Source organism: Hyperolius riggenbachi, chromosome 10 (assembly GCF_040937935.1).
Source record: "Hyperolius riggenbachi isolate aHypRig1 chromosome 10, aHypRig1.pri, whole genome shotgun sequence".
In the NCBI taxonomy this organism is placed as follows: Eukaryota; Metazoa; Chordata; class Amphibia; order Anura; family Hyperoliidae; genus Hyperolius; species Hyperolius riggenbachi.
The window spans coordinates 284,325,349-284,336,453 of record NC_090655.1 but is presented as its reverse complement, the minus strand read 5'-3'; the positions used below and the strand labels follow the sequence as shown (position 1 = coordinate 284,336,453).

At 49.1% G+C, this 11,105-nt stretch overlaps 1 pseudogene; it reads left to right on the top strand.

The window, feature by feature from the left end:
• LOC137535546 (zinc finger protein 208-like) overlaps positions 1 to 11,105 on the top strand; it is a 274,048-nt pseudogene that overhangs the window by 237,145 nt on the left and 25,798 nt on the right.

Genomic DNA, 11,105 nt, shown 5'->3' with positions numbered 1-11,105 from the left:
GACATGATGAGGACAAGTGAAGAAGAAGAGGCGTATGTGAGGAGTGATCAGCAGTCTATGGAGGAGGGTGACGTGATGAGGACAAGTAAAGAGGAAGAAGAAGAGACGTATGTGAGGAGTGATCAGCAGTCTATGGAGGACGGTGACATGTTGAGGACAAGTAAAGAGGAAGAAGAAGAGACGTATGTGAGGAGTGATCAGCAATCTATGGAGGACGGTGACATGATGGTGACAATTAAAGAAGAGGAAGAAGAGACATATGTGAGGAGTGATCAGCAGTCTATGAAGGAGGGTGACATGATGAGGACAAGTAAAGAGGAAGAAGAAGAGACGTATGTGAGGAGTGATCAGCAGTCTATGAAGGAGGGTGACATGATGAGGACAAGTAAAGAGGAAGGAGAAGAGACATATGTGAGGAGTGATCAGCAGTCTATGGAGGAGGGTGACATGATGAGGACAAGTAAAGAGGAAGAAGAAGAGACATATGTGAGGAGTGATCAGCAGTCTATGGAGGAGGGTGACATGATGGGGACAAGTAAAGAGGAAGAAGAAGAGACATATGTGAGGAGTGATCAGCAGTCTATGGAGGAGGGTGACATGATGAGGACAAGTAAAGAGGAAGAGGAGACGTATGTGAGGAGTGATCAGCAGTCTATGGAGGAGGGTGACATGATGAGGACAAGTAAAGAGGAAGAGGAGACGTATGTGAGGAGTGATCAGCAGTCTATGGAGGAGGGAGGCATGATGAGGGCAAGTAAAGAGGAAGAAGAAGAGACATATGTGAGGAGTGATCAGCAGTCTATGGAGGAGGGTGACATGATGAGGACAAGTAAAGAGGAAGAAGAAGAGATGTATATGAGGAGTGATCAGCAGTCTGAGGAGGATGTCATGATGAAGACAAGTAAAGAGGAAGCGGAAGAAACGTATGTGAGGAGTGATCAGCAATCTATGGAGGACGGTGACAGGATGGTGACAATTAAAGAAGAGGAAGAAGAGACATATGTGAGGAGTGATCAGCAGTCTATGAAGGAGGGTGACATGATGAGGACAAGTAAAGAGGAAGAAGAGACGTATGTGAGGAGTGAACAGCAGTCTATGGAGAAGGGTGACATGTTGGGGACAAGTAAAGAGGAGGACAATGTTACAGAGGGCAGAACAGGTGAGTAATCAGCAATGAATATAGAATAAATGTGTATCTGTATTGCTGTTATGTCACTGCTCACAGACTGGCCATATCGGATTATGCTTTGTGCTCATGTTAGATTTTTGCCTTCTATAACTATCATTCATGAATATATATGGTGACAGCTTACTAACAATAGCAGTACAGACACCCTGGGGAAGGAATAGGTCTCTTTATTCTCTCACACTGGGCTGCCCTCTTCTCTGACACTTTAGCTGGGGCAGCTTGCTGGTGTCAGCAGCACTGATTACCTAATAGTGTTACGTTTCTGCTAATCAGTTCCACTGATGATGCCCATATGTCTTTGTTCAGCCACCTTTGTGTGATCCCTGGTTGCTTAGCAACCAAAAGAGGAAGAAAGAGCTCCTATAGGGCATTAATCCTCTTTATTCATAAGTTGCACTAAAGGCTCATACACACGTCAAATTTTTCCAAGCTGGTTTTGACGGATCCGCTTGGTGGATCGGTCAAAACCAGCGTTATCAGCTGAATGACGGACTGTACACACGCCCGATTTGATGTCCAAACGACCTGTCTTTTGGAAAAATCCGTGTGTGTGAGCCTTTACACAGGTTTCAAAAGAAACCCACGTGTCCAGAGCCGCCACGTCTGCTGCCTTCGCCCCGAGGTCTGGCCGGGACCTGGGATTGCCATGGTGTCTCTGGGGTGTGGCTCTGGGAGGTGTGGGAGAAGCAGGGGGCGTGTCCACTGTGCACCAGTGTTATGTCACTACTGGTTTCGGCGATACCACGCCTTCTTCAGGTGACATAGTGGCTGTGGGGCACTGGCTATGTAGTCTCTATCTGAGATTACTTAGCATAAGGGGCGGGGAGATGCCAGCGCACTGTTAAGGCGGCAGTTAGCGTACTGTAATAAAAACGCTGGCAGCCCTTTCCACACTTACAGATATAAAAACAATTGAGTGGCTGTTACTTAAAAACGTATGAATAAATACATATAAATAACAGAATAAGATTATTAAACAGAAATTAATCATAAAACCATCAAATAATACATTAAGCTGAAATTAATCATAATAATACAAATAATCATAACATAATGATAATCATAAACACATTCCGCCCATGCTATTACACCACCCTGCAATGCTAAGGAGTGTTTTAAAAAGACCTCTGCCCTTAAAGGATACCCCAACTGAAATGTGACATAATGAGATAGACATGGATATGTACAGTGCCTAGCACACAGATAACTAGGCTGTGTTCCTTTTTTTCTTTCTCCGCCTGAAAGAGTTAAATATCAGGTATGTAAGTGGCTGACTCAGTCCTGACTCAGACAGGAAGTGACTACAGTGTGACCCTCACTGATAAGAAATTCCCCTTTTTTTACCTCTTTCTTGCTCTCAGAAGCCATTTTCTGCTAGGAAAGTGTTTTATAGTTGGAATTTCTTATCAGTGAGGGTAACACTGTAGTCACTTCCTGTCTGAGTCAGGACTGAGTCAGCCACTTGCATACCTTATATTCAACTCTTTCAGGCAGAGAAAGAAAAAAAGGAACACAGCATAGTTATCTGTGTGCTAGGCACTGTACATACACATGTCTATCTCATTATGTCACATTTCAGTTGGGGTATCCTTTAAAGTGAATGTTTACCGGATTAAAAAAGAAAAAGTCAGATACTCACCTAAGGAGAGGGAAGGCTCGGTCCTAAGGAGCCTTCCCCCTCCTCTCCCGGTGCCCGGTCCCGCGCGGGATCCCCCGTGGCAGTATTCGACCAGTTCGGTCAAATACTGCCACTTCCGCATGCTTTCGGAAGCCTTCGGGAGCACTCGGGCTCCCGATGACGCGGCCGCTCCATACTACGCATGCGCGAGCGCCCTCTATGACGCACTCGCACGTACGTAGTATGGAGCGGCCCGTCTTCGGAAGCCTGAGTGCTCCCGAAGACCTCCGAAGTCCCTGCGGCGGCGGACGCGAACGGGGGAGCCAGCGCAGCACCGAGGGCACCGGGAGAGGAGAGGGAAGGCTCATCAGGACCGAGCCTTCCCTCTCCTTAGGTGAGTATCTAGCTTTTTCTTTTTTTAAACGGTACCCATTGGCTTTAAAGCTGTCAGTGGGCGCATGGGCTCAAAGTGACATCGGGCTGTCATTGAAATGTTGGCAGTAATTGGGCTATAATGTATGTGTGCGGCCACGCCCAGGACATGATGCGCTAATTAGGGCTATAGAATCTAGTTTCTTCCCGATCAGCATAGTGTCCTAGTGTGCTATAGCGCTCTGCATTCAGGCTGCAAACGTATACAGGAATGGATATATATAGGTAGAAAAAAACAACGTTTTGTAAAAAATAACACCTTTTAATGGCTAACTAATAGTTAAATGATGCAAGCTTTCTGGGATCTAGTCCCCTTCTTCAGGCATATTTCCAGATGTAAGCTGAAGTAAAACACTGATGCAGATAAATGGTAAACACGAAGATGACAGTTGTGCTGTCACAACTGTCATCTTCGTGTTTATCATTTATCTGCATCAGTGTTTTACTTCAGCTTACATCTGGAAATATGCCTGAAGAAGGGGACTAGATCCCAGAAAGCTTGCATCATTTAACTATTAGTTAGCCATTAAAAGGTATTATTTTTTACAAAACGTTGTTTTTTTCTACCTATATAATTTGTTTGGCTAACACGGTACACAAACTTTTTTGCTACATACAGGAATGGATAAATGCAGAGCTAGTAATATTGATAATATGATACAATAGATGAGTAATAAAGGTGTGGTGCTATGGTACCTGACTGGTAGCCTGTGCAGCAACTGCCCTACTGTGTGTCCCGTATCTGCAACCAGGGAGGCTATCTATGGGGAATTACCCTCATCTCAGCTCTCCCTGTGTGTCCCGTATCTGCAACCAGGGAGGCTGTCTATGGGGAATTACCCTCATCTCCGCTCTCCCTGTGTGTCCCGTATCTGCAACCAGGGAGCCTATCTATGGGGAATTACCCTCATCTCAGCTCCCCTGTGTGTCCCGTATCTGCAACCAGGAAGGCTATCTATGGGAAATTACCCTCATCTCAGCTCTCCCTGTGTGTCCCGTATCTGCAACCAGGGAGGCTGTCTATGGGGAATTACCCTCATCTCAGCTCTCCCTGTGTGTCCCGTATCTGCAACCAGGGAGGCTGTCTATGGGGAATTACCCTCATCTCAGCTCTCCCTGTGTGTCCCGTATCTGCAACCAGGGAGGCTGTCTATGGGGAATTACCCTCATCTCAGCTCTCCCTGTGTGTCCCGTATCTGCAACCAGGGAGCCTATCTATGGGGAATTACCCTCATCTCAGCTCTCCCTGTGTGTCCCGTATCTGCAACCAGGGAGGCTGTCTATGGGGAATTACCCTCATCTCAGCTGTCCCTGTGTGTCCCGTATCTGCAACCAGGGAGGCTGTCTATGGGGAATTACCCTCATCTCAGCTCTCCCTGTGTGTCCCGTATCTGCAACCAGGGAGCCTATCTATGGGGAATTACCCTCATCTCAGCTCTCCCTGTGTGTCCCGTATCTGCAACCAGGGAGGCTGTCTATGGGGAATTACCCTCATCTCAGCTGTCCCTGTGTGTCCCGTATCTGCAACCAGGGAGGCTGTCTATGGGGAATTACCCTCATCTCAACTCTCCCTGTGTGTCCCGTATCTGCAACCAGGGAGGCTGTCTATGGGGAATTACCCTCATCTCAGCTGTCCCTGTGTGTCCCGTATCTGCAACCAGGGAGGCTGTCTATGGGGAATTACCCTCATCTCAGCTCTCCCTGTGTGTCCCGTATCTGCAACCAGGGAGGCTGTCTATGGGGAATTACCCTCATCTCAGCTCTCCCTGTGTGTCCCGTATCTGCAACCAGGGAGGCTGTCTATGGGGAATTACCCTCATCTCAGCTCTCCCACATTCACAGACATTTACAAAAAATACATAATTTTATAAAAAAAAAACCAACAAATAAATTGATTAAAAAAAACAAAAGAAACATGACAGCAGCGATCAGAGCCCACCAACATAGAGCTCTGTTGGTGGGCAGAAAGGGGGGGGGGATCCATTTGTGTGCTGACTTGTGTGGCTCTGCAGCGAGCTATTAAAGCTGCAGAGCACTGAATTGTAAAAATAGCCTGTGGTCCTTAAGTGGTTAACATGTGGCCTTATTTTGACCCTTCACCTTCAAGTCAGGTAGGTCAGGACAGCCAAGTAAGTATGTTTACCATACAGGCCACACCCTCCATAAAAGAAATTAATCTAAAACAGTGTAGAGAAGAAAAGAGTGGTCGGCACTATGCAGAGGAGCAGTCCCCTGTAGGAGGTGACAGGAAAAACTCGGAAACACCCAGGCTCTTAATGCTATTACCTACGTGCTCAGGACGACTCAGAACGCCAAAGGATATTAGGTCACAGAGAGGATACAGGAAACATCCGGCACTTGTAGCAATAGACTTCATTTATTTCCGACTGTGGTCAAACAATAAAGTGCATACAGCATGCAAAGCGTAATTGGTACAATACAGTCCTACCGTGGGTGTAAAGTTGGCAGTGGGCGCAGGGTGTGATAGGGCAGCCTGACGGCCGTTTCGCACGGCGGTGCTTCTTCTTGAGGCTAAACCACGTTTAAATTAATCTGGCAGCCATTTTACAGTCAGACAGTAGTCAGTGTAGGAAGAGCTATGCTGCTGACTGAGGGACAGATAGAGATAGGTGTTGTCTATGTAATCCAGTGCTGTGTAGCTGTGTGCCTGGAGTCAGTGTAGGGAGAGCTGTGCTGCTGAGAGACAGATAGAGATAGGTGCTCTCTATGTAATCCAGTGCTGTGTAGCTGTGTGCCTGGAGTCAGTGTAGGGAGAGCTGTGCTGCTGAGAGACAGATAGAGATAGGTGTTCTCTATGTAATCCAGTGCTGTGTCCCTGGAGTCAGTGTAGGGAGAGCTATGCTGCTGACTGAGGGACAGATATAGATAGGTGTTCTCTATGTAACCCAGTGCAGTGTAGCTGTGTGCCTGGAGTCAGTGTAGGGAGAGCTGTGCTGCTGACTGAGGGACAGATAGAGATAGGTGTTGTCTATGTAATCCAGTGCTGTGTAGCTGTGTGCCTGGAGTCAGTGTAGGGAGAGCTGTGCTGCTGAGAGACAGATAGAGATAGGTGCTCTCTATGTAATCCAGTGCTGTGTAGCTGTGTGCCTGGAGTCAGTGTAGGGAGAGCTGTGCTGCTGAGAGACAGATAGAGATAGGTGCTCTCTATGTAATCCAGTGCTGTGTAGCTGTGTGCCTGGAGTCAGTGTAGGGAGAGCTGTGCTACTGAGGGACAGATAGAGATAGGTGCTCTCTATGTAACCCAGTGCTGTGTAGCTGTGTGCCTGGAGTCAGTGTAGGGGGAGCTGTGCTGCTGACTGAGGGACAGATAGAGATAGGTGTTCTCTATGTAACCCAGTGCTGTGTAGCTGTGTGCCTGGAGTCAGTGTAGGGAGAGCTGTGCTGACTGAGGGACAGATAGAGATAGGTGCTCTCTATGTAACCCAGTGCTGTGTAGCTGTGTGCCTGGAGTCAGTGTAGGGAGAGCTGTGCTGCTGAGGGACAGATAGAGATAGGTGTTCTCTATGTAATCCTGTGCTGTGTAGCTGTGTGCCTGGAGTCAGTGTAAGGAGAGCTGTGCTGCTGACTGAGGGACACATAGAGATAGGTGCTCTCTATGTAATCCAGTGCTGTGTAGCTGTGTGCCTGGAGTCAGTGTAGGGAGAGCTGTGCTGCTGAGGGACAAATAGAGATAGGTGCTCTCTATGTAACCCAGTGCTGTGTAGCTGTGTGCCTGGAGTCAGTGTAGGGAGAGTTGTGCTGCTGACTGAGGGACAGATAGAGATAGGTGTTCTCTATGTAACCCAGTGCTGTGTAGCTGTGTGCCTGGAGTTAGTGTAGGGAGAGCTATGCTGCTGACTGTGGGACAGGTAGAGATAGGTGGTCTCTATGTAATCCAGTGCTGTGTAGCTGTGTGCCTGGAGTCAGTGTAGGGAGAGCTGTGCTGCTCACAGAGGGACAGATAGAGATAGGTGTTCTCTATGTAACCCAGTGCTGTGTAGCTGTGTGCCTGGAGTCAGTGTAGGGAGAGCTGTGCTGACTGAGGGACAGATAGAGATAGGTGTTCTCTATGTAACCCAGTGCAGTGTAGCTGTGTGCCTGGAGTCAGTGTAGGGAGAGCTGTGCTGCTGACTGAGGGACAGATAGAGATAGGTGTTCTCTATGTAACCCAGTGCTGTGTAGCTGTGTGCCTAGAGTCAGTGTAGGGAGAGCTGTGCTGCTGAGGGACAGATAGAGATAGGTGTTCTCTATGTAATCCAGTGCTGTGTAGCTGTGTGCCTGGAGTCAGTGTAGGAAGAGCTGTGCTGACTGAGGGACAGATAGAGATAGGTGTTCTCTATGTAATCCAGTGCTGTGTAGCTGTGTGCCTGGAGTCAGTGTAGGGAGAGCTGTGCTGCTGAGGGACAGATAGAGATAGGTGTTCTCTATGTAACCCAGTGCTGTGTAGCTGTGTGCCTGGAGTCAGTGTAGGGGATGCTGTGCTGCTGAGGGACAGATAGAGATAGGTGCTCTCTATGTAACCCAGTGCTGTGTAGCTGTGTGCCTGGAGTCAGTGTAGGGAGAGCTATGCTGCTGACTGAGGGACAGCTAGAGATAGGTGTTCTCTATGTAATCCAGTGCTGTGTAGCTGTGTGCCTGGAGTCAGTGTAGGGGATGCTGTGCTGCTGAGGGACAGATAGAGATAGGTGCTCTCTATGTAATCCAGTGCTGTGTAGCTGTGTGCCTGGAGTCAGTGTAGGGAGAGCTGTGCTGCTGACTGAGGGACAGATAGAGATAGGTGCTCTCTATGTAATCCAGTGCTGTGTAGCTGTGTGCCTGGAGTCAGTGTAGGGAGAGCTGTGCTGCTGACTGAGGGACAGATAGAGATAGGTGTTCTCTATGTAACCCAGTGCAGTGTAGCTGTGTGCCTGGAGTCAGTGTAGGGAGAGCTGTGCTGCTGACTGAGGGACAGATAGAGATAGGTGTTCTCTATGTAACCCAGTGCTGTGTAGCTGTGTGCCTGGAGTCAGTGTAGGGAGAGCTGTGCTGCTGAGGGACAGATAGAGATAGGTGCTCTCTGTGTAACCCAGTGCTGTGTAGCTGTGTGCCTGGAGTCAATGTAGGGAGAGCTGTGCTGCTGAAGGACAGATAGAGATAGGTGTTCTCTATGTAATCCAGTGCTGTGTAGCTGTGTGCCTGGAGTCAGTGTAGGGAGAGCTGTGCTGCTGACTGAGGGACAGATAGAGATAGGTGTTCTCTATGTAACCCAGTGCTGTGTAGCTGTGTGCCTGGAGTCAGTGTAGGGAGAGCTGTGCTGCTGAGGGACAGATAGAGATAGGTATTCTCTATGTAACCCAGTGCTGTGTAGCTGTGTGCCTGGAGTCAGTGTAGGGAGAGCTATGCTGCTGACTGAGGGACAGATATAGATAGGTGTTCTCTATGTAATCCAGTGCTGTGTAGCTGTGTGCCTGGAGTCAGTGTAGGGAGAGCTGTGCTGCTGAGGGACAGATAGAGATAGGTGTTCTCTATGTAACCCAGTGCTGTGTAGCTGTGTGCCTGGAGTCAGTGTAGGGGATGCTGTGCTGCTGAGGGACAGATAGAGATAGGTGCTCTCTATGTAACCCAGTGCTGTGTAGCTGTGTGCCTGGAGTCAGTGTAGGGAGAGCTATGCTGCTGACTGAGGGACAGCTAGAGATAGGTGTTCTCTATGTAATCCAGTGCTGTGTAGCTGTGTGCCTGGAGTCAGTGTAGGGGATGCTGTGCTGCTGAGGGACAGATAGAGATAGGTGCTCTCTATGTAATCCAGTGCTGTGTAGCTGTGTGCCTGGAGTCAGTGTAGGGAGAGCTGTGCTGCTGACTGAGGGACAGATAGAGATAGGTGCTCTCTATGTAATCCAGTGCTGTGTAGCTGTGTGCCTGGAGTCAGTGTAGGGAGAGCTGTGCTGCTGACTGAGGGACAGATAGAGATAGGTGTTCTCTATGTAACCCAGTGCAGTGTAGCTGTGTGCCTGGAGTCAGTGTAGGGAGAGCTGTGCTGCTGACTGAGGGACAGATAGAGATAGGTGTTCTCTATGTAACCCAGTGCTGTGTAGCTGTGTGCCTGGAGTCAGTGTAGGGAGAGCTGTGCTGCTGAGGGACAGATAGAGATAGGTGCTCTCTGTGTAACCCAGTGCTGTGTAGCTGTGTGCCTGGAGTCAATGTAGGGAGAGCTGTGCTGCTGAAGGACAGATAGAGATAGGTGTTCTCTATGTAATCCAGTGCTGTGTAGCTGTGTGCCTGGAGTCAGTGTAGGGAGAGCTGTGCTGCTGACTGAGGGACAGATAGAGATAGGTGTTCTCTATGTAACCCAGTGCTGTGTAGCTGTGTGCCTGGAGTCAGTGTAGGGAGAGCTGTGCTGCTGAGGGACAGATAGAGATAGGTGTTCTCTATGTAACCCAGTGCTGTGTAGCTGTGTGCCTGGAGTCAGTGTAGGGAGAGCTGTGCTGCTGACTGAGGGACAGATAGAGATAGGTGGTCTCTATGTAATCCAGTGCTGTGTAGCTGTGTGCCTGGAGTCCGTGTAGGGAGAGCTGTGCTGCTGAGGGACAGATAGAGATAGGTGCTCTCTATGTAACCCAGTGCAGTGTAGCTGTGTGCCTGGAGTCAGTGTAGGGAGAGCTGTGCTGCTGAGAGACAGATAGAGATAGGTGTTCTCTATGTAATCCAGTGCTGTGTAGCTGTGTGCCTGGAGTCAGTGTAGGGAGAGCTGTGCTGCTGACTGAGGGACAGATAGAGATGGGTGTTCTCTATGTAACCCAGTGCTGTGTAGCTGTGTCCCTGGAGTCAGTGTAGGGAGAGCTGTGCTGCTGAGGGACAGATAGAGATAGGTGTTCTCTATGTAACCCAGTGCTGTGTAGCTGTGTGCCTGGGGTCAGTGTAGGGAGAGCTGTGCTGCTGAGAGACAGATAGAGATAGGTGTTCTCTATGTAATCCAGTGCTGTGTCCCTGGAGTCAGTGTAGGGAGAGCTATGCTGCTGACTGAGGGACAGATATAGATAGGTGTTCTCTATGTAATCCAGTGCTGTGTAGCTGTGTGCCTGGAGTCAGTGTAGGGAGAGCTGTGCTGCTGAGGGACAGATAGAGATAGGTGCTCTCTATGTAATCCAGTGCTGTGTAGCTGTGTGCCTGGGGTCAGTGTAGGGAGAGCTGTGCTGCTGAGGGACAGATAGAGATAGGTATTCTCTATGTAACCCAGTGCTGTGTAGCTGTGTGCCTGGAGTCAGTGTAGGGAGAGCTATGCTGCTGACTGAGGGACAGATATAGATAGGTGTTCTCTATGTAATCCAGTGCTGTGTAGCTGTGTGCCTGGAGTCAGTGTAGGGAGAGCTGTGCTGCTGACTGAGGGACAGATATAGATAGGTGTTCTCTATGTAACCCAGTGCTGTGTAGCTGTGTGCCTGGAGTCAGTGTAGGGAGAGCTGTGCTGCTGAGGGACAGATAGAGATAGGTGTTCTCTATGTAATCCAGTGCTGTGTAGCTGTGTGCCTGGAGTCAGTGTAGGGGGAGCTGTGCTGCTGACTGAGGGACAGATAGAGATAGGTGTTCTCTATGTAATCCAGTGCTGTGTAGCTGTGTCCCTGGAGTCAGTGTAGGGAGAGCTGTGCTGCTGAGAGACAGATAGAGATAGGTGTTCTCTATGTAACCCAGTGCTGTGTAGCTGTGTGCCTGGAGTCAGTGTAGGGGGAGCTGTGCTGCTGAGGGACAGATAGAGATAGGTGTTCTCTATGTAATCCAGTGCTGTGTAGCTGTGTGCCTGGAGTCAGTGTAGGGAGAGCTGTGCTGCTGACTGAGGGACAGATAGAGATAGGTGTTCTCTATGTAATCCAGTGCTGTGTAGCTGTGTCCCTG